Genomic DNA, 26,064 nt, shown 5'->3' on the forward strand with positions numbered 1-26,064 from the left:
CCTGGTCATTAAGAAGAGATTCACCCAGGTCCTCTGAATCTGGCAGCAAAATCTCTTTCCCAGGTGATTTCTCAGCCTGGTCCTGAAGCGGGGCTGCTCAGAGGGCAGGGCCAATAACTTTCAGATCAGACCTCCACAGGGAACGCTGAGTTTCCACTATCACCTTCAAGATCTGAAGTAGCAGGTGACAAGTGCATCTTGTCGACATATGACACAGGCGTATTTACATAGGGCTCTGTGAGCCCCAGTCTGCCAGACCAGCTATCTGCCCAGGCACTCCCTCTCCGACAATTTCCAGAGGAAGTGGGCAGGGGTGGGCATAGGAGGGTATGAGCTTGGAGAGACTCCCGTGGCTCCAGATGTGATAAGAAGGATGCCAGAAAAAATGACCAAGACTCGGAATTTTGGAGACATTGGGGACTGCAGGAGGTAGGAAAAGTAGGTTTTTATTTCATTACTTATAGAAATATCAAGACTGTAGCCTCCTCATAAGGGTTTCCTTGTGTGTAATTCAGGCCACATTTATAAAGTCTGATTGAAAAACTGTGTAAGGTTCTGAGAACATAAAGATGTTTCTCTTTGGGCAGAAGTTAGGCAGATACAAAATTATTCAGGAAACACTGATGAACATACAAATGAGCGATACAGGTATATGTATCAGCTAGGATGTTTCTGGCTGGAAATAATCAAAAGCCTGATTCAAACAGGCTTAAATGATCAAAGAGATCTACTGGTTCATTGAACTAAAAAGTCTAGAAACAGGGCTATTTTAAGTCTTGATCTCAGTTTCTTCCCAGTTCTTAGAGCCGCGTTCTGCTTCTTCCTGAGGTTGGCTCCTCCCATGGTCCCAAGAGGGCTGCCACCAGATTCCAGGGCTGCAGGCTTTTGCCCACATCCAGCAGAGAAGAGTGACTTTGTCACACCATTCTCATAAATGTCCTGAGAACATGCTTATTGAACCAGTATGGGTCATATGACTCCACGTGGAGGGGTCACTGTGGCCGGGAGACGGAACACATCGTCTGAATTAACCTCTACGTTACACGTCAATCAAGAGGGTAGAAAAGAGTTCAGTTTATCAATAAACATGGCACAAAAGATGAGGGGACATCTGACTGCCAGAGGAAGGGATGGTGTGGGTGGGAAAGAAGAGGCTGAGGAATGCTCCCGCAGAAGAAGCGATGTCAGCTAGGACCAGAACAGAAAGCAGCCGCTTGAATGCTAATAAACTTGGACCTTCAAACTATGAAGATGTTAAGGCAAATCCATAGCATAAGCCAAGTGGACTTATTAGGGGCAGAGTATAATTTTCAAAAAGTTAAAATGTGACTCATGCAAAACTAGGATGATGCATGTCAAAGATTTTATTCAGCTCATTAATAAGGGATCTGATAAGATCCAAAAGCTGGTTTGAAGAGCATCTCAGGGACAAGGGTTTTTATCACTCATCAGGAAAGGCACTTTTTAGAAAAAAGGTTAGAATAACATTACTAAGTTACAGATAAAACTGGTTAATATGCTTCAGAGCAATGAAATCATAACATCTGGGGATATGTTTTCTACCTGAAAGAAATTACTTGCATTTCTGTTGGACAGGACACAAGCCTACAAGTTAATAATTAATTGCATAAAGTCTAGGCTTTTAGTAGTAATAAACAAAGTAAAATAGTAGTACAACTTCCTAGACGCAGAGAATGAAATAACCCTTAGATGGGCCTGTTAAACAATGCTCTAATATGACATTAAAAAGGCAGACATCTTCTTGACTTTATTTCTAGGTTCTGGGTAATTTTTGTTATTATACACCACCACCAGAGCAATCTATTTAAGGCAGTTTTTTTTTTAATGGACTTCAATCTTACAGCAGTTACATGTCAGTAAATACTGCTAATTGTAATCAGTTTTCATATGGTCATTAAAGGAAGCCTGAGGAGATCAGCTCAAAGAAAGAGACATTTTGGCTGATTCCTTGAGTGGGAAGTAGCTGGAGCCAGCCACCCTTCACTAGGAGGAGAGGTGTCCCGCTACCATCAGACCAGAAAAGAGTCAAGTAAGTGAAGCCGGTGGAAATGAGAGGGCCTGGGGCCGCCAGTGCCCATGGGATGACTGTTCCAGGGGCTGCTCAGAAAGCAGCAGGAGTGGAAATCACAGGTGTTTCAGGACGGCAGTCAGAGAGATGTCCATCTGAACCCATCCTAGACCGTCGTGTGACCGTCTGACTTCCTGGCCCCTCTCTTGCCCATGAAATGTTTTGGTTAAAAGGGAAAGATATTCTATACGCTCAATAGTTAAGTACAGCCAAGCTAAGCCATGCTTTAGGTTCACATTTTTGGATAACAGGTTTATTAATGGGCTGGTTGAGAGAATTGAACCATTTGGTGTTCAGGAAAATTGGAAACGTTTAAAATAAATACTTGACATCCCTTCTCTGTGACTGCTGTGATATGTTCATCTATTTTTAGGGGTAAAATGTCCACATTAAAAATTAATTTGATAGAAATTGCTTAGCAGCTTTTCACTAAGAATACAGTACAAAATAGTAAAAGGCTAACATCCATTTTCACAAAATGGAAAGCATTTATTTCAAAAGCAGCTCACCACTCCAAAGACAACTTTTTGTTCCTTGTTAGAGTCTTGGGTGTAACGGCTACCATGCTATAGAGAATATACCCCATCCACACCCCCTTGAACTAGGGTTACCGCACTTAGCAAATAAAAACACAAAACCCCCAGTTAAATCTGAATGTCAGAAAAACAATGAATTTTTTTTTTTAGAGTAAGTATGTCTCATGCAGTATCTGGGACATACTTGTGGAAGGAAGATGGTCCACCAAGATATCCACATTCTAATTTCTGAAGCTGTGTACCTTGCATGGCAAAAGGGACTTTGCACATGCAATTAGGTTAAGACTCTTCAGATGGAGAGTATCCTGGATTATCTGGAATCACAAGGGTCCTTATAAGAAAGGTGGATCAGAGACAGAGAGAGATTAGAAGATGCTACAATGCTGGCTTTGAAGATGCAAGAAGGGACCACGAGCCAAAGAATTGCAAGTGGCCTCTAGAAGCTGGAATAGGCAAGGAAACAGATTCTCTTTTAGAGCGTTCAGAAGGAATGCAGCCCTGCTGACACCTTGATTTTAGGCCAGTGAGACCCAGTGGGATTTCTGGCACACAGAACTGAAAAATAATAAATTTGTGTTGTCTTAAGCCACTAGGTTTGTGGTAGTTTGTTAGAGGAGCAACAGGAAACTCATACAGAACTTACACAAAAAACTATTTGTTGTTCATCTAACATTCACATTAAAAAGTATCCTATATTTTATCTGGCAACCCTACTTAAACTAAGCATGAAGCAGTGGGCTGTGGTAGAAAGCACCCTTACATGGGAGACAGGAGAGGACTATTTCTCCTTCAGGTCTGATTCCTCAGATGCAAAATGAGGGCCATGGCCTGGATGACCACCATGGGTCCCTTGGGGTCCATGACCCCATGAAAGAAACACTTCTTGCCAAAACAAAGTAAAACACACATATGAATTTTAAAACATTCGTAGTTCAGGACAGTTGCTTTCATCTGCCGAGTGGTTGTATGTTTGAGCTATCTTTTCGGTAGCTCTCCTTTAGCTCCTCACCCCAATCTGGATGACCCTTTGTTCTTTCATCTGTGTGTCTGTCAGATGACAAGGCATGGCCCTGCCACAGGACTGTGCTCTCATACTTCCCTCCCTCTCCTCACTGCAGGCCTCTTCACCCCTTCTCCTGGCTCAGGCTCCGGGACAGACAATGCTGGTTGGCCACTGTACGAGTATCCTACGGCTGCTGTAACAAATTACTCTAAACTTAGTGGCTTAAAACAACACAAATTTATCTTATGGTTCTGACGGTCAGGATTCCAAAGTAGGTTTCACTGGGTTAAAATCAAAGTCACGGTCACACAAAGTCACACAAAATGCAGTCACAGGGCTGCACTCTGGGACACCCTAGAGAATCCATTTCCTTGCCTTTTTCAACTTCAAGATGTTGCCCACTTTCCTTGGCTCATGGCCCCACAACACTTCAACTCCTACCTCCATCATCACATCTCCCTCTCTGACTCTGACCCTTCTGCCTCCCTCTTTGAAGGACCCTTATGGTTGCACTGGGTCACCCAAATAATCCACGATATTTGAAGAGCCTTAAGTTAACCACATAAGCAAAAAAGTACTGTTCTCCATGTAAGGTCACATAATCACGGGTTCAGTATTAGGACAGGGACATCTTTGGGGAGCCATTATTCTGTCTAGCACACCTACCCAGTATCCATTTGCCCCTTCCTGCTTTCTTAACATTTTGTTCAGGGTGACAATAAGATTGGCTGAAAAAATTTATTTACAGAGCTCCCTTGAAGCTACATGTAGTCATGTGACATGTCTGGCCAATGAGAAGTAGAATTTCAGCTTCCAAGAAAGCTGCTGTTTTCCTGATTGAAAGAGCCAGACTCAGCTGTCATATGCACTTTGTCCTCTTCCATTAACTCTACATCCTGCATAAAAAAGTGAATGTGATACCCAGAAGGGCAGCCACTCTATTGCGAGCATGAGAATGAAAATCACCCAGAAAGAGGGCAAGGCAGAAACAGTCAGAGGATCTGAGATCCCTGATGGCATTATGGAAATACCTGGTCAGCCCTCGTCTGCCAGTCCCCAGACTTGTCACCTAAGAAAAAGACATCCTTAGTTGTGGCTGCCAGGGTAATCAATTCATGCAACTGAATCCAGTTCTAGGAGACCCAGATTCTGTCTAAACTTTCACTACTCAGAGTGTGCGTCCTGGACCAGCAGCAAGGATATGTGTTAAAACGCAAAATCTACGGCCTTTCCCCAGACCAGCTGAACCAGAATCTGCATTTTAAGAAGAAAATTATTCACTTTCATTGGCTGGGGTTGATCTGTATGCATTTCGGAGTTGGAGAAGGACTGCTTTGGAGCTCACACAGGCCAGGAGGGACGCTGCCCTGGGTTCTTCTTTCCTAGGTTGAAAAATACGGTCTGTCTGGAAGCAACGCCACTCTTGGGATTTACTGGGATAAATTTCAAACATCGGGAAGTGGGTGCAAAATTGTATACGAACAATCATTAAGTATGTTTCTCGCTCCCTCTCCCCCATCGTTTACCCTGCCTTAGATCTTTTCTTGTTTCCGCTTAGAGCAAGTGTATTTCATTGCTAGTCAGCCTAAGACCTCATGCCTATTTTATTCAATTGAGACCAAATTGACAAGGAGTTGAAGTGAAATCAGGAAAAGGAGGAAGATTACTCCCTCTTTTAAAAACTCTTGGCGGTTTGTAAACAGACCTGAAATGTCTTTGGTGTGACCCACCAACCAGATGAAGAAAGTGCAGTAAATATATAAATCCACAGAGAAGGAGAGCCAGAGAATCTTTCAACACACTGCACTTCTCATTTCTATTAAAGCTCTGAATTTATACATTTAATATGTACTGTAAATTTCAGGCTAATTTCCTTGCAATCATTTCTATCAGAGTATTACAAAGAAACATGGATGACAAAGCACAGCCACCAAATTTCCTGGAGAACGGAGGGGAAACACTGAGGGAGCAGATCTTCAAACTGAATTTGCCCTCTTGAAAATGCTTTTAGGAGGTTTTGCAGGGTTTTTTAAATTTTAAATTAATTTTTGAATAGGTAAATCCAAAAGGTACAAAAGAGTATACGAAAAAATCTACCCCCTCCTTCAGCTGCCAGATTTCTCTCCCTTCAACGCAACCACAACAACCAGTTTCCTGGGAATCCTACCACATGGGACCCTTGCATGTCGGAAGATGCTAAAAAATGCATCTGAAAATCAAGAGTGGAGTGTAGATTGCTGTGAACTGCACTCGAGGGCATACATTACAATTAATCCTTCTCATCATCCAACTGCTTTCTGTGAAGATCTTATGCTGGCATTTAATTTTTTTATATCATAGGTAATTGTCAAGTAAAGATCAAGAGTCTTGCCACCTACTCATCTTAGAGGATTAAGCAGACCATGCTTACAAAACACTTTGAGGAAGGCTCACAATAAACATAAGTGGTTGTTACAGCTGCAGCCTTCTTCCATATAACTTGGGTTTTATAACTCTCTCCTTACCCCCAAGCCTACCACACACTTCCCCCCAACTGCAGCACCTTTTAAAGGTGAGAGGTTAATAAGAAAGGGTGACTGGTGGAAGGCAAGACTAGAATGCTTAGAGGGTATCTAATTTGTTTGCCTAAAGCTTCCCAACTCATCTGTGCTTCAAGGAACCTGGAAGTTTTTTCAAAAAGAGAGACACCTAACTGCGTAATTTCACAGCTGTATGACTGTTTAATAATACAAATAATTTGATAATATTTTCCTTTCTATTTTACATACTTCCTTCTTTCACTTAGTAATATGTTATAAGCATCACTGTTCTGAACATGTTTAACCATGAGTATTTGAAAGTAAGAATAGCTACTGTGTGTAAAGATATATCAATAAAGAGACGGTTCACATTTATACAGTCAAATCAATATATGTTTTCGAGAGACTTCCACATGCTAACAACAAAATAGACACTTCATAGACACCTGTCTTCCCTGCTCAATACAAAGCCTTCAATGATAAATGTGAAATTGAAAGATTCAGACAGAGTTCTCTGGGATCTAAAAAATACAGGTGGTTGCTCAGACCGCAGTGGTTTGAGAAGACTTCTTGACTTTGTCCTGGACCATTTTGAGTACTTCAGTGTACTTATTGACAAATGGGGAGACTTTTTAAAGAGATCAATAACCCCTATACAAAGATGCTAAGAGAAAATACAAGACCATCTCTGGCAAGGGATATAAAAATCATGAACAACAGAAGTAGATAGAAATTAATAGCCTTTACTTGCTTTTTAAATCCAAGGCCTTTCATTATGGCACTGTTGGGCAGAATACTGAATGGTAATTTAAATCATTTGATTGGCCAATGTACAAAACAATAATTGCCATGTACATTCCAAATTAAAGGGCGAAGCCCATAAAAACAGTAGTAAGAGTTTGTATTTCCTTACGCTTAATCTTGTACTACAGCTAGCCTCCCAGACCCAAGACATTTCTAGCAATTAATGATTGGTTCAGGTTAATAGTCCTGACAAAGCCTTGGTTCATTGATCTTCCTCAGATGGTCATTAACCTCTAGAATCTGGTCATTAACCCCCAGAAACCACTAAGTAGGATGCAAAAAAAGCATTTTTAGCAGCATCATCGAAAAGGTTGTATGACTGTTTCATATATATTTTTTAAATGTAAGAAAATACCTCTCTTATTGTATATGTATGTGCATAGTGCTTTAAAGTCTCTTTAGGTTTTTATTTCTAGCATTTTCTTCCAATACAAAAGAATAACTTGACATAATTATGCTATGTATGTAGGGAAAACTATTACTAAGATCTGGTACCTTAGAAATGTTTTTATTGGCCCAAAGAAAAGGGGGTGGAAAATTCACTTTAAAGAATGCGGAGTGTTTGTTTCTGTCCTTAACACTTTGGATGAATTTATTTAAAGTTATAAGGAGAGCGAAAATTGGATTGCAGGTGAACACTCCCTTGAAAATGGTGCCGTATGTTTCCCATATTCTTAAAAGAACCGAGCATAAAGTACACTGGAAACATCACAAACATAGGCCAGTTTATTATTATAACCTCAAATTGCAGTAATGTGTTCTGATTAAGGAAAGCTATGAAGTCTCGGTGGATTGCCATGTTGCATACTCTCTATTCAACATTCAATAGGCTTTCCTCTGATTTTTACGTCCTGAGTCCATAAAGCTTATTAAATGACACTTCAAAATTTCCTTAGATGCTGGAAGCTTTGGTTAAGTGAAAAAGCCTGTTGGGGTTTGTCCCCTGTAGTTTCCTAATTAGGGCTTCCTTATTATATCACAAACATTAATCATCACATTTATCCAGTAACAGATCAGACTTACCCTATCTTTCAGATCCTCATTAATCTACTGGTAAAGTTATGAGCTCCATTAATATGGTTACAGTTAGAATGTCTCCCCGAAGCACAAGATACCCATTACTGGGCGGAATAATGCAAAAGCTGTTAAGTTTCCCTCGGGCTGAAGATGTTTCTGAAATGTCAGCCGACAGAGCAGCCTTCCCCACACTCTCCACGTAGGAGTCCTACAGAATGTTTGCTTTATTTACTGCTTTGTTTACTATTTTAGCAGGAGAAAAATTCTCCAAGCAGGATCATGTTTGCGTCTAGCAGACACCGAACCACGTGCTGCTGTCCAGAGCTTGGCTGCTTTCCATTCGGAATGGCTGAAGGAGAATGTGAGGTCTTCCTACAGTGTGATCACCTCATCAAGCAGAGGCGGTGCTGCCGTCTCCTCGCATTACTAAACCGGCCGGTGTTTTCCTGAGCACAAATGTACCTTGGATGAGTGACAGTGAAAACGGCAGAGCATCAAGTTCACCTGTCCACATCCATATCACTGAATGTGGCCTGTTCAGATTCAGTGCCTAATGTGGTCCTGCAAGGGCACAGTCACGGAAAGGAATGACTCTCCCGCCATCCACACAGTCTGCGGATCTCCCAAAAATGCCTATCATTTTATAAGCTATGGGAGTGTGGGATTTTCTTCCAGAACCTGACAGAAAGAGATCTCTCGGTCTCTCAGCTTACCTTATTGAGTTCACTGCCTTCCTGGCTGTATTCAGCAGCTACTTTTTGCATTCTGATTTTCTGCAGAGTAGTGTACAGATTTAAGCATGCTGTTTCCTACAAAGAATGTACAAATGAATAAGCACTTAAGATCTATACTATATACATGATATTTATCATAAGGCACAGTTAGGAGAGCTTAACTAAATAGAGTCTCAACGAATTTTTAAAAATTAGAAGATATTTTTCTGAAAAGAAAATGTTGAAGCTGATGAATATTTTGTCCAAAATGTCACCTGGCTAAGACAAAATTCAGACAGACAAGGTAAAAGAGGGAAATATCAATAAAGGCACAGGTCTCTTAAAATAACTTAATGGTTGTTTTTTAAAAGACCATGTTTCAAACATTAGAAATTATGGATTTGTGAGCAGAGTAATGTAGATATCAAAATTTTCAGCAAGACAATCGAGTTTTGAAATCTGGGGACTCATCTCATTCTCGAGATCAAGGAACATTCTTTATTGTTTAGTGAGCTGCAATGAAAGGTGAGGAAAAATGAAATGGGTCTGGAAATTAATGAACAGTTTCTTGGTTTCAGATAGGCATTTCTCAAAGTCTTTCATGATTCTTTTGTAGAGCACGTGGAGAATGAAGCCTGGGTAACGGTACAGTTCAGTGGATTTATAGTTGATTAAACCAAAGAGGTCAAAGAGGCTATGTATCAATGTTACATGCGAAGGAAGGTCTTTAAAGGAGAGCTCTAGGGCTCTGTACCTGACCTTGCAACAGAGAAGTGTGCTTCTCAGATTTGTAAAGTGCGTAAAATTCACGATTCAAAAAGATCTCTAAAGACTGTACAGATGGACAAAAATCAACAAAACAAAATTTAATGCAAACAACTGAAAATAAAAACCTGCATTTAGGCTCAGATATCCCACTGCAAAGTACATAACCTGACATAAGAAATTAATATGACATAACAGACACACACATACAGACACACGTTAGGTGTCTTAGCTGAGTTCATGGGGAAAATGAGCCAAGAGTGGGAGCTGGTGATGAACCAACTAACAAGACCTTACTTTATATTAACCGAAGGATGGCGTCCAGATCAAGGGAAATAACCGTCCCAACAGGCGCGTCCCTGGTCTGTCCACATCTGGAGTTGCAATTCTGTGTGCCACCCTGGGGAGGCCAGGCTGGGCCGAAGGGTAATGGAGAACAGGCAGAGGTCAGCAACGAGGGAGGTCGAGGGGATGACTGGGGGGGATGCTGAGAGAAGCAGGCTAATGAGAATCTAAGTCTTTGAAATCTTGGGAGTTTTTTGTAACGGGGACCAGGCTTATTTCTTCCAGAATGAAAGTGGAACGTTAAAGGGGCTGAGAGAACATTTAAAATAAAAGAAATTCACTATTATGCAGTCCTACAACTCCAACCCAAGTGAAACAATAATCTGATGTAGTAATTAAAGAATTTCTTCAGCAAATCAGTGGCATGAAAAACAGAAGGCAGATAGATGGCTTTTAAAAGAGCTTTACTTAAGAGATTTATCAACCAAATGAATTGTTTGGATCTTGTATCTTGATTCCAACAACTGCCTGGTAAAGCAAAGCTTTTTTAGATAGTTGAGGATATTATTTTTAATAATAGCTTTATTGAACTATACAACTCCCATACCATAAAATTCACCCTTGCAAAGTGTATAACTCAGTGATTTTTAGTACAGTCACAATATTATACACCACTCACCACTATTTAATTTCAGAACATTTTTATCATCCCCAAAAGACACTCCATTGACATTGACTGTCACGCCCATTCCCCCTCACCCTAGCTCTTAGTAAGCGTTAATCTATTTTCTGTCTCTGTGGATTTGCCTTTTCTGGACATTTCATATGAAGGGAATCATACAATATGTGTTCTCCTGTGTCTGGTTTCTTTCATTCAGCATAACACCTCCAAGGTTAACTCACACTGTAGCATCGTATCAGTAGTTCATTCCTCTTTATGACTGAATAATATTCCTTTGTTGGGATGTGCCACATCTGTTTATCCATTCATCAGTTGATAGACATTTGAATTGTTTCTACTTTTTGATGATAATAATACTGTTATGAACGTCCACGTACAAGGTTTTGTGTGGACATATGTTTTCAGTCCTTTGGGATATATACCTAGAAGTGGAATTGCTGGGTCATCCAGTAACTCAATTTTAACTCTTTGAGGAACTACCAAAATCTCTTCCCAAAGTGGCTGTACATATTACATCCCCACCAGTGATGTGTGAGGGTTTAAATTTCTCCACATACTTGATATTATGCCTTTTTCATTACAGCATAAGTTGTAACTTATTGTTGTTTTGATTTGCATTTCCCTATTGATTGATGATGATAATCTCTTAATGTACTTATTGGACATCTGTATATCTTCTTTAGAGAAATGTCTATTAAAATAATTTATGATTTTATATTGGCTTATTTATCTTTTTAATTATTGAGTTGTAAGAATTCTTTATATGTTATAGATATAAGTTCCCTATCAGATACATGATTTGGAAATATTTTCCCCCATTCTGTGGGTTATTTTGCACTTTCTTGATGGTTATATTTGAAGCACAAAGTTTTAAATTGCTATAAAGTTGTATTTTATCTAATTTTTCTTTTTTCACTTGTGCTTTTCTGAATATTTCTTTAGTTGGATGTTAAAAATAACTTTTCCATCAACAATTTTAATGTGGTTAAATACACTATTTAAATGGTGAAATAACCACTGTGTCGTGGTTGTGGAGATGTTAAATACAGTACATTTAATTTTATTAAGGTGTCTGGGACTGCTTCCCATGATAAAGATGTAAACCAGCCAACCTCAGGTTTTAAATCCACATTATATCAGCAGTTTAATTATCACAATGATTTAGTCAAGTCTAGAAGAGAATAGATTCCTATGCAAATCATTATTTTAATACATACATCGTTTGAGGGTCAAAATGGTGAAGTGAGTAGGGCCATGAGCTCGCCTCTCCTCATGACTACAATAAAACCACCACTGACTGCTAGACAACCATCGGGGGAAAATAAAAGACTGGAACCCAGCAAAAAAGATCTTCTTCAACTGGAAACATAAAGAGGGAATCATAGCGGGAAGGTAGGAGGCAGGTGCCCCATTATCCACTGGGTGGGTGACCCACAAGCTAAAGAATAATTAAGTCGCAGAGGCCCTCCCACAGGAGTGAGAGTCCTGAGCCTCACATCAGGTTTCCCAGCCCGGGGTTCCGGCATTGGGAGGAGGAGACCCCTGGACAACTGGTTTTGAAGGCCAGCGGGGCTTAGCTCCAGGAGCCCCACAGGACTGGGGGAAACAGAGACGTCATTCTCTTGGGAAGCACACACAGAATCTTGCATGTGCCAGGTCCAAGGGCAGAGGCAGTGATTTCATAGGAACCTGGGCCAGACCTGACTGTTGGTTTTGGAAGGTTTCCTGGGGAGGTAGGGGACAGCTGCAGCTCAACCAGGGGACAAAAAAGCTGGTCACAGACATTTTGGGAATGTTCATCTACATGAGTTTTCCTGGAGGCTGACACCTTGATTGGATCATTGTCACCAAGACCTAGCCCCACCTAACGGCCTGTAGGCTTAAGGGCTGGGAAGCCGCAGGCCAAACAACATACTGGGTGGGAACACAGCCCCACCCATCAGCAGACCTCCTAAGCCACAAACGTCCTACCCACCAGAGGCCCAGGACCAAGCTTCACCCAGCAGTGGGCAGGCACTGACTCCTGCCTGGAAACCTGCACAAGCCTCTAGTCCAGCCTTATTCACCAGTGGGCAGATACCAGAAATAAGAAAACAATAATCCCAAAGCCTGTGGAAGGAGTCCACAAACACAGGCCAGACTCTATGCTGGGACCAGCTAGACCCTGGCCCTTGGGTGACAAGAGGGGAGTGTACTGCTGGGAAGCATAGGACATCTCCCACAGAGGGCCACTTCTGCAAGGTCGAGAAATGTAATTAACCTATATAAAGATACAGATAGAAAGATAGACAATATGAGGTGGCAGAGGAATATCTTCCAGGCCAAGGCCCAAGATAAAATCCCAGAAGAAATAAGTAATGAAGAGATAGGCAATTTATCCAAGAAAGAGTTTAGAGCAACGATGACAAAGATGTTCAGAGAACCCAAGAGGAGTACAGATGCAGACTGAAGTTTTTAGCAGAGTTGGAAAATATAAATACCCAGAGTTGAAGAATAAAATTACTGAAATGAATAACACACTAGAAAGAACCAAGAATAGACTAAATGAGGCAGAAGAATGGATCAGTGAGCTAGAAGACAAATTAGTGGAAATCACTGCAGAACAGACAAAAGAAAAAAGAATGAAAAGAAATGAGGATAGTTTAAGAGACCTCTGGGACAACATAAAGCACACTAATATTTGCATTATAGGGGTCCCAGAAAGAGAGGAGAGGGAGAAAAGACCTGAGAAAATTTTTGAAGAGATAACAACAGAAAACTTCTCTAACTTGAGAAAGGAAACAGTCAACCATGTCCGGGAAGTGCAAAGAGGTCCGCACAGGATCAACCCAAAGAGGAGAACACCAAAGCACATAGTCATCAAATTGACAACAATTAAGGATAAGGAGAAAATCAATGACTAACATACAAGGGAACTCCCATAAGGTTATCAGCTGATTTTTCAGCAGAAATTCTACAGGCCAGAAGGGAGTGGCACAATATATTTAAAGTGATGCAAGGGGGAAACTTACAACCAAGAATAATCTATTCAGCAAGGCTCTCGTTCAGACTTGGTGGAGAAATCAAAAGCTTCACAGATAAACAAAAGCTAAAAGATTTCAGCACCACCAAACCAGACTTACAACAAATGTGAAAGGAACTACTCTAGTCATCAAACCGTAAGAGAGAACAAAAAGAAAAAAGACAAAAAAAAAAAAAAAAGACCTACAAAAGATTCCTTTGGCAATTCAGGGCCTTTTATGGTTCCATATAAATTTTGGAATTGTTCATTCTAGTTCTGTGAAAAATGTCATGAATATTTTGACAGGGTTGTATTTCATCTGTAGGTTGCTTTGAGTAGTATGGCCATTTTGATAATGTTGATTCTTCCAATCCAAGAACATAAGATATCTTTCCATTTCTTTGTATCATCTTCAATTTTCTTCATCAATGTTTTACAGTTTTCAGAGTATTGTTAACCTCCTTGGTTAAGTTTATTTCTAGGTATTTTGTTGTTTTTGATGCAATGGAAATGTTTATAAAATTCTGGTTTTTGAGGTGCAAAAAAAAAAGTGAATGAAAGGCCACAAACAGGAAAATATCCTTTTTCATGGGTGAGTTGTATTCCACTGCATATACATGCTACATCTTTTTTATCCATTCATCTGTTGATGTGCACTTGGGATGCTTCCATGTCTTGTCAATTATAAATGAAGCTGCTGTCAATAGCAGGGTGTATGTATCTTTTTAAATTAATGCTTTTGTTTTTTTTTCAGGTATATGCCCAGGAGTGGAACTGCTCAGCCATATGGTAGTTCTGTTTTTGGGTTTTTGAGAAACCTCCATATTGTTTTCCATGGTGGCTGCAACAATTTGCATTCCCACCAACAGTGCACAAGGGTTCCCTTTTCTCCACATCCTTGCTAAAATTGTTAATTGTGTTCTTTCTGAGGATGGCCATGCTGACAGATGTGAGGTGGTGTCCATTGTGATTCTGATTTGCGTTTCCATGATACTAGTGATGCTGAACAACGTTCTATGTTCCTGTTGGCCACCTGTATTTCCTCTTTTGGAAAAATGTCTATTTAGTTCTTCTGCCTATATTTTAAATGGGTTGTTTGTTTGCTTTTTAATTGAAGTACAGTTGATTTAAAATGTGTTATTTTCTGGTGTACAGCATGGATAGACTTGGAGGGCATTACGCTAAGTGAAGTAATTCAGACAAAGAAAGACAGATACTGTAAGATAATCACTTACATGTGGAATCTAAAAAAATACAACAAACTAGTGAGTATAACAGAAAAGAATAGCATTGCAGAGGTACAGAAGGTAACTAGTGGTGACCAGTGGGGAGAGGCAAGGGGAAGGGACAAGATGGAGGTGGAGGATTAAGAGGTACAAGCTATCAGGTATAAAATAAGCTACAAGGATGTGCTGTACAACATGGGGAATATAACCAATATTTTATAATAACTATAAATGGAATATAACCTTTAAAAACTGTGAATCATTATATTGTATACCTGTAACATATAATATTGTACATCAACTATACTTCATAAATAAATAAATAAATAAAGTTATAAAAAAATACATCATTTGAAAATGTTCTCCCTTGTCCCAAAATTCACAGAACAGTCATGCTCATGAATAAGGGCGAAAAAACATTATTTCTTCTAAAATCATCCTCAACATAGTATTACCAACTTGGGAAGGTCACCTGTCCTCCCTCCTACACCTAAAGAGGAAACTAATCAGAATCTGGAGAAATGAGAAAATGTGATTTGAAAAAAATGTATATATTCAATACTTTATACTTGAAAATATAAATAAAACATTACTTTTCTATAGAATATAAAGCTTATTAAATGACTCCTAGGTCCTTAAGAGAAGTTTATCAGAAATGGCAAGGACTGGGGGAAATGATGAGTTTTGTATTTGTTTAAAAGTGACACGAGTTTAAAAAATGTTGGGAAACACTGTCTCAGTGGAATAAATGATTAATGTTATAGAGGATCAAATCACAATGCTTCTGCCCATCATTTTAAAATGTTTAATGTCTTTAAAGACTAGATACTTTTTAGACAGCATTGCACATATGCAAATAAGCATATATGGAGTAAAACTTCGTTTCATTTGATAATCACTGTCCTGATGTAAACTCAATTCCATAATCCTTGGGTCATTATATATACCTATGCACTAAAAATTACAAATACTTTAAACACATGCATTCATCTTAATTAAATCAGTGATTTATCTTCATATAACAAGTAGGGTTTTTACTATATATATATAATTACTGTTACTAACAGCTCTACTTTAACTTTGTTCTATGGCCAATTCTTACTTTCACCAAACTGAAATTCACATGGAAAGAAAGCTTACGATTATTTGTAATATCCAAAGCTATATCTAGTTTCTATAAGTAGCGTGAACTGTAAATTTTAATTCGTTTGAAAGAGTATGGGAAAATCCAAGAAATGATCCTCAAAAGAAAAATGGAAGTGTTTTCCTTTTCTTTTTACATAGATATTATGTATATTGGGCATAACACAAATCACTTCCAAAGAATTTAATTTTTGCTCCCTCCCAAAACACTAAAATAGGGCAAAATAAATTAAATAGGCATAAACTCCTAAGAATAAAGAAAGCAGAACAGACAACAGCAGAGGCCAGAGCGCAACAAAACTGGAAGTCGGCAAGCAAATCAATGGATGGCGTCTGTCTTGGCAGACTGGAAGCTAAAATCTCCAGCTGCCGGGAAGATCAGAAGTGAGCAGATTTGCACTAGTAAACCGTCGGATGGCTCAGGAATTGGAGGTGCTGGGTACTTCAGAAGCGTGGGTGCACAGCAGAGCTAACAGCAGGAGGCAAACTGGTAGTGTCTGTAAGAAACAGACCCCCAAGCTGCATTCTGCTCCTTCCTCACCACACAGCCAGAGAATTACCCCGCCCCTACACTAGCTGAAGACAGGAGGGATTGAACCATAGGACTCTGATCTTGTGGATACACGCCAACTTACGGCAGGGATAAAGTGCTGTACTGAAAAACTCAAGTGAAAATCTATACACTGAACTGGGAGAAATGCAGCCCCTGTATTCTGCCCAGGTCCCCTAACATGGACAGCCAGGAGTATGGTCCCAGGAAGGAGTTAAGAGGACTCTTCTCTGCTGGAAAACTAACCATCTCCTCCCTCAAAATTACTAGATACTGATATTTAGGGTTACCCTACAAAAAGGACAGGCTGACACCTTCAGCACTCAGTGAGGACCACCCACTGACAAGATCCAACCAGGTATGTGGAATTTCCAATGGGCCTTTAGTGCCTCAATCTTAAACATGAGTAGACCAAGTTCATCATAAATCTGAAGAAATCTTTCAGGATGAAAAACAAAAACAAAAACAGAAAAAGGAAACTCAGAGTCAACAGATCACTCAAGAAAACTTCAAAATTAGAGGACATGTTGTATCCATGAAACAAACAGGAGATTATAAATATGGAACATTTAGAAAACAAGACAGAGCCTTTGAAAGTAAAATATGATTGCAGAAGTGCAAAATTCAACACAAGATTCAGAAAATAAAGATGAAATACCCCAGTAATTAAGAGGAAAAAGGCAATTAGACAGAAAATTGCAAGATAAATTATAAGAAAAGTAGTCATTCAACTAATCTTCATTGAACGCCTGCTTTGTGTCAGACACTGGCCTGGGTATTCAGGGTACCCATGACTCAGTGAGCAAGCCAGCTGAATACCCCTGCCCACCAGGACTTCGTACGTTAGTTGAAGGAGGCTGAAAATAAACAATAAACATAATAACTCAGTCAATTACATAATATGTCAGGAGATGCTTTGGTCGAAAAGAATAAAAATTGAGCAGAATAAGGGGATTAGGAGGGTTAGGAGGGCTTTTTGTTTTGGTTTTTGTTTCCATTTTAAGTAGGATGATCAGGGTATACCTCATTAAGAAGGAATACTTGGGGAAACGACATGAAGGAGGTGAGAGAAACAAGAAGCAACAGCTAGTGCAAAGGCCCAGAGGCATGTTCGAGGCAGAGCAAAAGGGCCACTGTGCTGAAGCCAGGTGAGCTAAGGAGGATTAATAAGGGAATGATGCCAGAGCAATTGCAAGACTTCAAAGGCAGTGAGCCTTTGCAGGCTAAGCTATGGACTTTGACTTTTTTTTTGAGTCAAATATGGTGCCCCTGGAGGATGTTCTGTAAAGAAGTGCCAACTCTGGCTTTTAAAAGGAGTATATGGCTGCAAGGTGGAGGCAGAGAAATCTAAGAGCAACGCTGCGCAGTGATCCAGGTGAGAGATGGTGATACCTGGGACCAGAGTAGTAGCAGTTGAATAGTTCTTTTAAGGGAGGATGCAGATGTTGATAAATTAAAGAAATCAGCAGTGGTAAATAAACATGTGTACGGCCACTGCTGAACAAAAATATTGTATAAGTTCACACTACTATATATAAAATAGATCAACAAGGACTGATTTTACAGCACAGGGAACTATATGCAATTTCTTGTAATAAGCTATAATGGAAAAGAATCTGAAAATATATGTGTATATATATGTGTGTGTATACATATAACTGAATCACTTTGCTGTACACCTGAAACATTGAAAATTAATGACACGTCAATAAAAAATAAAATTAAAAAAAACTGTGTAACTTAAACTAGCAGAAGAAATCTCTAGTACCCAGTGAAAAAGAGGAAAAGAGAAAAAAATTAATGGATCCAGGGATATAAAACAGAAAATGAGGGAGAGGGGATAGCTCAGTGGTAGAGCACATGCTTAGCATGCATGAGGTCCTGGGTTCAATCCCCAGTACCTCCTCTAAAAATAAATAAGTGAATAAACCTAATTACCTTCCTCCCTCCAAAAAAATTAAATTAAATTAAAAAAATTTTTAAACCAGAAAATGAATTATTTGATTTCATTTTTATTTACTTGCTACTAGTTTCTATGTCTGAAATAAACCCATATTACTTTTTAAATTGTGAAGATTTAGCTTTTGTTCTAAGGGTCAGGCCCTCCTATGTCTCACTTCAGAAAATTCGACTTGGGCTCCTGGAGCCCCTTCATCAGCCTGGAGTCTAACATCTAGAAGCAGAATCGGGGTTAGGGGGAAGGGATGGCTAAAGTGAGGAGGAAGGAGGTAGGGGCCCATCTCTTTGATTTTGCTCCTTAACTGGTCCTCTGACTTTGCTCAAAATTTCTCTACGCAAGGTACTCCTGCCCTAGGACTGGCTCAGTGCTTCCTACAAACCAGGCAGCCTGCCTAGAACAGGGGCCACAAACTCAAGTACTTTTGGGGTCCATCAGGTAGGAGATGTGACAAGGTTGTAAATGTTTCATTATATTACAAATTGGGAGTGCAGAGAAAATGCGGGTCTTAGGTTTGTTCCCCAGGAGCAGGCCATGAGATGAGCTTTTGTGTACAAGTGATTTATTAAGGAGGGCCTCCTGAAGAAGCCAGGAAAAGGATGGAGAAGAAGGACAGGGAAGGGGAAGAAACCAAGCAAGCGTTCAATTTCTCCTGGAGCCCCAAGTCTAGTTTTTCAAAACGAGTCCCTGCAGGGCCTGGCCCTTAGCACAGAAGCACATACAAGCCAATACAGTGGCACCAGAATCAGTGTAAGAGGTTTAACAGGAGCTGGGGGATGTACTGCCATGCCTGCAAGATTTCTTTATGTTGATTCTACTCAATACGATCTACCTTATGATCCCTCTCCCTTTGGTTTATGGTGGGGGTGGGGAGCAGAGGCGGAGGTAAAAATTTAACTGTTAGTTCTGTCTGGCTTAAAAATTGTAGTCTGTTCACTTAATTTAACTGTGTCTTTAGTTGGTGCTCAGCTCTCTCAGATAGAAATGTTTCTCAGTTACTCCTTCCCTCCTTCCTTCTCTTAAGATTATATCTTGAGGTATGGGGGGGTAGAGTGTCTTATACACTCCTATGGTGACAGAGAAGGGCCAGTGTGTCCTGTTGAGGTGTCCTTTGACGTCTCTGGCCTCTGGGACCATGACCCTGGTCCTGTTAGCAGGTTGCCTGGATGTCATTCCCTTCTGATTTGTTCTCTTTGTCAGACTGGTCACAGTCTGGGGTGATCCCCTCCTGACTTGGCATCACATTGACCTTCATGAACTGTAGACTCCTGGGTCTGTGCCACATTTTTCCCTCCAGCCTTTGGGCTCAGCAGTCAGAGGTTCATTTCCTGTCTACTTATTCTGACCATCAACTTCCAACTCACCCACACTGGTATGGGGAGCCCCAGGAGCAAAAAATTTTTTATTGTGGCAAAGAATATATAACATAAAACTTGTCATTTTAACCATTTTAAGTGTATAATTCAGTAGCATTAATTTGATTCACAGTATTGTATAATCATCACCATGATTTCTAAAACTTTTTCAACATCTGAAACAAGTTCTCTTCACTACACCCTCTTCCCAGCCCTGGTCATCTCTAATCTACTATCTCTGTAAATCTGCCTATTCTAAACATTTCATATAAGTGTAATCATAGAATATTTGCCCTCCTGTGTGTCTGGCTTATTTCACTTATCAGAGTGCTTTCAAGATGTATCCACGTTACACCTCCTACACTGCTGATGGGAATGTAAACTGATGCAGCCACTATGGAGGACAGTATGGAGGTCCTTTAAAAAAACTAAAAATAGACTTACTATATGATCCAGCAATTCCACTCCTGGGCATGTATCTGGAGGAAACTATAATTCAAAAAGACACATGTACCCCAGTGTTCATAGCAGCACTATTTACAATAGCTAAGACATGGAAACAACCTAAATGTCCATTGACAGATGACTTGATAAAGAAGTTGTGGTATGTTTATACAATGGAATATTACTCAGCTATAAAGAATGAAACAGTGCCATTTGCAACAACATGGATGGACCTAGAGATTATCATACTGAGTGAAGTAAGTCAAAGGAAGACAAATATCATATGATATAACTTACATGTGGAATCTAAAAAAAATTATACAAATTCTATTTACAAACTAAACACAGATTCATGGACATAGAAAACTAAACTGGTTACAAAAGGGGAAAGGGTGGGGAGGGATAAATTAGGGGTTGAGACTAACAGATACACATTACTATATCTAAAATAGATACACAACAAGGACTTACTGTATATAGCACAGGGAATTACATTCAATTTCTTGTAATAACATATACCGGAAATGAATCTGAAAAGAAAAAAACATATATGTATGTAAATGTATAAATGGATCACCTTGCTATACACTTGAAACTAACATTGTAAATCAACTACATGTCAATAAAATTAAAAAAAAGTACCCATGTTATAGCACGTATCAGAACTTCATCCTTTTTTATGGCTGGATTATCTTCCACTGAAGGTATATACCTCATTTTGTTTAACCATTCATCTGCTGACAGACACTTGGGTTGTTCCCACCTTTTGGCAATTGAGATTAATGGTGCAGTGACCACTGGTGTACAAGTATCTACTTGAGTCCCTATTTTCAATTCTTTTGGGTCTATACCTAGTAGTGGAATTGCTGGGTCATGTAGTCATTCTATGTTTAGCTTTTTGAGGAACTGCCGAACTGTTTTTCATAGCAGATAAACATTTTATATTCTTACTAACAATGTATGAGAGTTCCAGTTTCTCTACATCCCTCACCAACACTTGCTATTTTCTGTTTTGTTTTATTTTGTTTTGTTTGATAACAGCCATTCTAGCAGGTGTGTGAAATGGTTTTGATTTGCATTTCTGCTGACTGATGACATTGAACATCTTTTCCTGTGCTTACTGGCCACTTGGAGACCTTTGAAGAAATGTCTACTCAAGTCCTTTGCCCATTTTTAAACTGTGCTGTCTGTTCTTTTGTCAGAGGTGGATTTTAAGAGAAGTACAAGGACAAAGGACCCTTGTACGTTCGTGTAGGCCTTAAAGAATCTACAGAATCTCTCTGAAGAAAGGAGGACCTGTAGGACATGCTCATATCCTGGACTGAAGGTCTCTTATGCCTCTATATTCTTCCTTGAATTCTCAGTGCTAAATAAAGTGGTGCTTTTTTTTTTTTTTACCTTTCCTACAATGTACCCTCCTTCTGTCATCAAGAATAATAGGTAAATTCTGAGCTGGGTTTTCCTGGCCTCAGCCTAGAGAATTTATTCATTTTTTTACATATCCAGATCACCTGAGTATGTTGCTAAACTGCAGATCCTGGTTCAGCTGAGCTTTAAACAAGCTCCCAGCTGATGCTAACGCTGTAGGTTCATGGGTTACACTTTGATTAGCTAGGTCTCAGAGGACAATTTACACATTAAAAACAGTTTGTGAAGATTCCCCCAAATGGTTCCTGGGCCCGATATCGGTTTAGCAAGCAGCTTCCACACTTGAAAAACAAAAGGATATTATTAGGACATCACTAAAGATTTCTACAGAGTGCCTTGCACAGGAGTCCCAAACTCAAGTGCTTACGGGGGTCAGTCTGGGGCTGGATGGAGACCACCCAGTTGGAGATCCTCTGCTTGTCTACAGGGAGCACTGCTCTTGACCTACAGCTGACAGTTCCCGGATAGAAATGCTGGCCCAGGGCACCCACATAGTCCATTTTTTAAAAAAAGGAAAGTGGGATGCAGAGAATTTTTGGTGAAATTCTCTGATTTCTAAATGTTTTCAATTAATTTTTTTCCTCAAACATCCTTCAAGCTAAACAAAACAAGCCTGTTGGGCAGATGCAAACAAAGTTCAGGGTGCTTGCTTATTCTTTCTGGCTCAGCGTTTTGCTAGATCCTCAAAAGATACAGAAGAAGACATAGTTTCAGCTCTTAAGGTGAGTATGGCCTTGTTGGGAGCAAAGATATATGCACATGAAATAGCCATGGAGCAATGCGAAGACGTGCCTGCAAGTGTGAGAAGAAAAGAGATCCAAGCCATTACAGGAAGCTGTGAAATCAGGCCCCTGTGAAAGTGGAGATGATGCTCTGTCACTTGCTGTCTCGAAATTTTTTACAGTTAAAATTACTCCTGATACATTCTCTATTGACTTACACGCAAAATGGGAGTGACATTTTTTATCACACTTCTATGTGATGAGATTACGCTGGAGAGACTAATTAAATGAGACAATAAATGTAACGTTCAGCAAAATGCTTGGCTTCATAGGTGCTCGTTAAATGTTAGTTTCTCCCACCTGCCCTTCTAGATCTTGGATCTCGAGGAATGGAAGTATAATCACTCTCTCTAACATACACACACACGTTGGTATCATGTTTGGAGTTTGTTCCTTTATCAAGCAGCCATTTTTTTTCTAGTTTCATTAAGTTATAACTGACATATAACATTGTGTAAGTTAAAGTGTACAATGTGATTTGATATACATACATATTGTGAAGTGATTACCGAAATAGAGTTAGTTAACATCTCCATTATCTTTTTTGGGGGATGAGAACATTTAAGATTTACTCTCTTAGCAACTTTTAAGTAGTTTACAGGATTGTTAACTACAGTCACTGTGCTGTACCTTAGATTCTCAGAATTTACTCGTCTTGTAACTGTAAGTTTGTACCCTTTGACCTACGTCTTCCCATTTCCTCCACCCCCCCAGCAGCTGCCTTATTGTATGACTTGAGTGTAATGAAACCTTTATGCAGCACACGAACAAATGCAGTTAATTAGTCTTACTAGAAAATGGTAGGCAATCTGAAACAGACACAAAAATGGGATAAAACTTACTTATTTTTGATTTAATAGTTGTCAGAATTAGTCAAGTCATAAATATGCATAATTTTTTTCATTTGCTATTTTAAAAGTACTTATTCTTAGCAGTTCTTTAATATTAATTTCATGCTAAATGAATCGTTATGAAATACTTACAAGGAAAATCATTTTTAAGCCATGTGCTCATTTTAAAATGTAATTCATTATTTTTTGCAGGCAATAAAAATGTGCCATGTTAGTTACAAGACAACATGATTGATGGGAATGCATGCTCTGAATAGGAAGGCATTTTTTTACTGAACTAAAGAAAATCTGACTAAAACCGCTTTTATATATATATATATATATTTTTTCCAAATAGAGTATATTATTGCTTAATGGAAAAAGGACAGATTTTTGTTTTCTGGGAATTCTATGTCAGAGTTTGCACAATGATAGAGTTGTTTATCCTTTCTACAATATTCACAGAATCTTAGTATGTGGATAAGAGCCTCCCACCTTCCTGTCTTTTGAGGTGATTAGACCCCTCCTCCCCCTCCCTTTTTTGAATGAAACTTGCCTGTCTTGAGTTGTCTCATTTTGACAACTGTGTATCTATTGAGCTATGCTGCTGGAAGAGACGATGATTAATTAAAGGAAGATTCCCTTCACTAGACTAAGCTTCACAAGAGCAGAGAATATGTATTTTTTTCCTTTCTTTTCTTTACTTTTCTCTATTCTAAAATAAGTCAGGGTTAGGCAAACCAGGTAATGCCCATGATTACTGGGGACCCAGGGTCCTTCTATTTCTTTTGTTCTGCATCCTTTTTCCAGGATCATTGTCTTTAAGGTAACTTATGGTCAGAGATGACTGGACCTCCAGTAGGAAGCAAGAAAAAGAGGAAAGGGCTAAAAAGGTTGTTGCCTATTGTCTTTGTACCTTTCAAGAAGTCTTTCTTAAGGTCCCACCTTCTCTTTAGCTTCCACTTCTCTCTTACTTAGTTACATGGACACCCCTAAAGCAAGGGAGTCTGGGAAATGTAGTCTTTTTTTAATTGGGCGCACTGCATGGTAAGTAAAAGCAGTGTTCTCTTACTAACAAGGGGAGAGGAAGTAGTAAAATGAGATTAATAAGGACAATCTAATGAGTTTTTTGTGAAGCAAAATTTATTCAATTTATACGACTTCTTTGAGACTCCCTCTCATAAGTTAAATTTTTTTTTTAAATTGAAATGATGGTAGATTCCCCAAAGTCTTTATTTGACCAAACATATGTTAACTCTATTAGCCCTCTAATATTAACGACATTTCACTGGCCCACATCTAGGGAACTCCTGGATGGGGGAGGGTATGGCTCAGTGGTTGAGCTCATGCTTAGCACGCACGAGGTCCTGGGTTCAATCCCCAGTGCCTCCTCTAAAATAAATAAACCTAGCTACCACCCCCCTAAAAAAACACACACACACAAAGAAACTTCTTTTATCTCTCATATACTGCTGATCGAAGTATAAATTGGTCCAACTGGGAACTCCAGGATTACATAGGTGAGCTGTGAGAGTTCTCCCAACTCCAGGTGTTTCGGTATCCGGAACACAGCCTATATATGCTTTATGCCTTCTGTTTGGGAAGTTCTCAGGAGGTGTCAATTGATCAATTTATCAAGCAAGTTCAGCCGAAGTGCTAATACTCAGTGACACAAAGAACTGCCATTTCGAGGTCCTTAGTCAGGGCTTGCTTTGCAATAGGGGAAACTCACCAAAGTCAGAATAAGTGAAGGGGTGATTATTGTGAGAATACAGGGGAATCTTATATAAAATTAAGAACAGAAAAATAGTCAGTTTGCCTTAAAATTGGGCTTAAAAATGGAAAGTTGGGAATGGCAACTATCCCCTATCTCTCATGGAATAACATGATCTTGCAACTTTTTTGCTTTTTTCAGACAATCAGCTTTCTTTGCTACATATGCATTTTTTCTTCTCCCAGTAACTTTGGTTGGCATGGGATTTGGCTTCTGTGATGTAGGAGTGGTACAATCAATCTTAGTGCTGAAGTTTCAAATTCCCCTGCAATAGCTTGATCGGCTCAGTGAGGGTCAGGTTAGCATTCCTAGTTCAAGTATCTGTGGCAGGGAGCTGGGCAATCAGTACAAACATGCCTTGCTAAGGTGCATTCTTTCAGCAGAGCCTAGGGAATGAGTGTGAGTGGGGAGGGTGGTGGTACCATGCAACAGTTATAATACATTTCCCTTTTCCATTACTTTCCACCTCTGTTTCCTGGCAGCCCTGTTTCCTCGGCTGCGTTTCCCCCATCAGGGTGGCAGATCTAAGATCTTCACTATTACCTGCACCATTTCTTGAAGGATTTATGCACAAACATTACTCTTACTGTTTTCATCTCCAATTCAACATTCATTTCCTCAGTCAGAATGTTTTCAGAGGAAAGCAGTGTGGTGACTAACATGCACAAGCCTCTGGGGTCACATCGCCCCTCCCTTACTTCTGCCCCACTAAAAACTTGGGAAGTGGTCTGGTACCTAGTCTGGGGCATGGGCAAGAGAACAGCAAGTGATAAGAAACACCAGCACCAGAGTCAATCTCTTTGTATCTGAAGGTGCAACAGAGATTGTGCATCAGTTTCTCTACTGTGAAATTGGAATGCCGCCTACCACATAAGATCACTGTGAGAATTAAAAAAAATAATCAGGCCAAGGAATCAGCCTAGTGCCTGGGATTTAATAAACACTCATTAAATATTCACCATTAAGGCACTAGAGGCAAATATCAGAGCCATGGCAAGATAATGTCACATGCTGAGGTGCCATATGGGAGATGGAAACTAGGTAGGTGTCTGGACTAATTCTGGAAACATGAGTCTTACTATAATGGCTATAATGCAAGACAGCTGACTCTATTTGTTGAATTTTGGAAGGAACATTTGATTTGACGAACTTTGCAGCACT

General features: G+C 39.6%; 1 long non-coding RNA gene across 3 annotated transcripts in view; it reads right to left on the reverse strand.

The window, feature by feature from the left end:
• The window catches only part of LOC116279955 (uncharacterized), a 63,275-nt gene that overhangs the window by 35,231 nt on the left and 1,980 nt on the right, over positions 1-26,064 (reverse strand). For 2 of the 3 annotated variants that reach the window (XR_004189244.2, XR_012071830.1), the window contains exons 2-3: positions 20,561-20,619; positions 8,682-8,777 (exon numbers count right to left, since the gene is read on the reverse strand). This is a non-coding gene — a long non-coding RNA (uncharacterized lncRNA). Of the gene's footprint in view, positions 1-8,681; positions 8,778-9,743; positions 9,861-20,560; positions 20,620-26,064 lie in introns of all 3 variants that reach the window. The other variant, XR_012071831.1, reaches the window with a different exon arrangement.

This window comes from Vicugna pacos, chromosome 4 (assembly GCF_048564905.1).
Source record: "Vicugna pacos chromosome 4, VicPac4, whole genome shotgun sequence".
Taxonomy (NCBI): Eukaryota; Metazoa; Chordata; class Mammalia; order Artiodactyla; family Camelidae; genus Vicugna; species Vicugna pacos.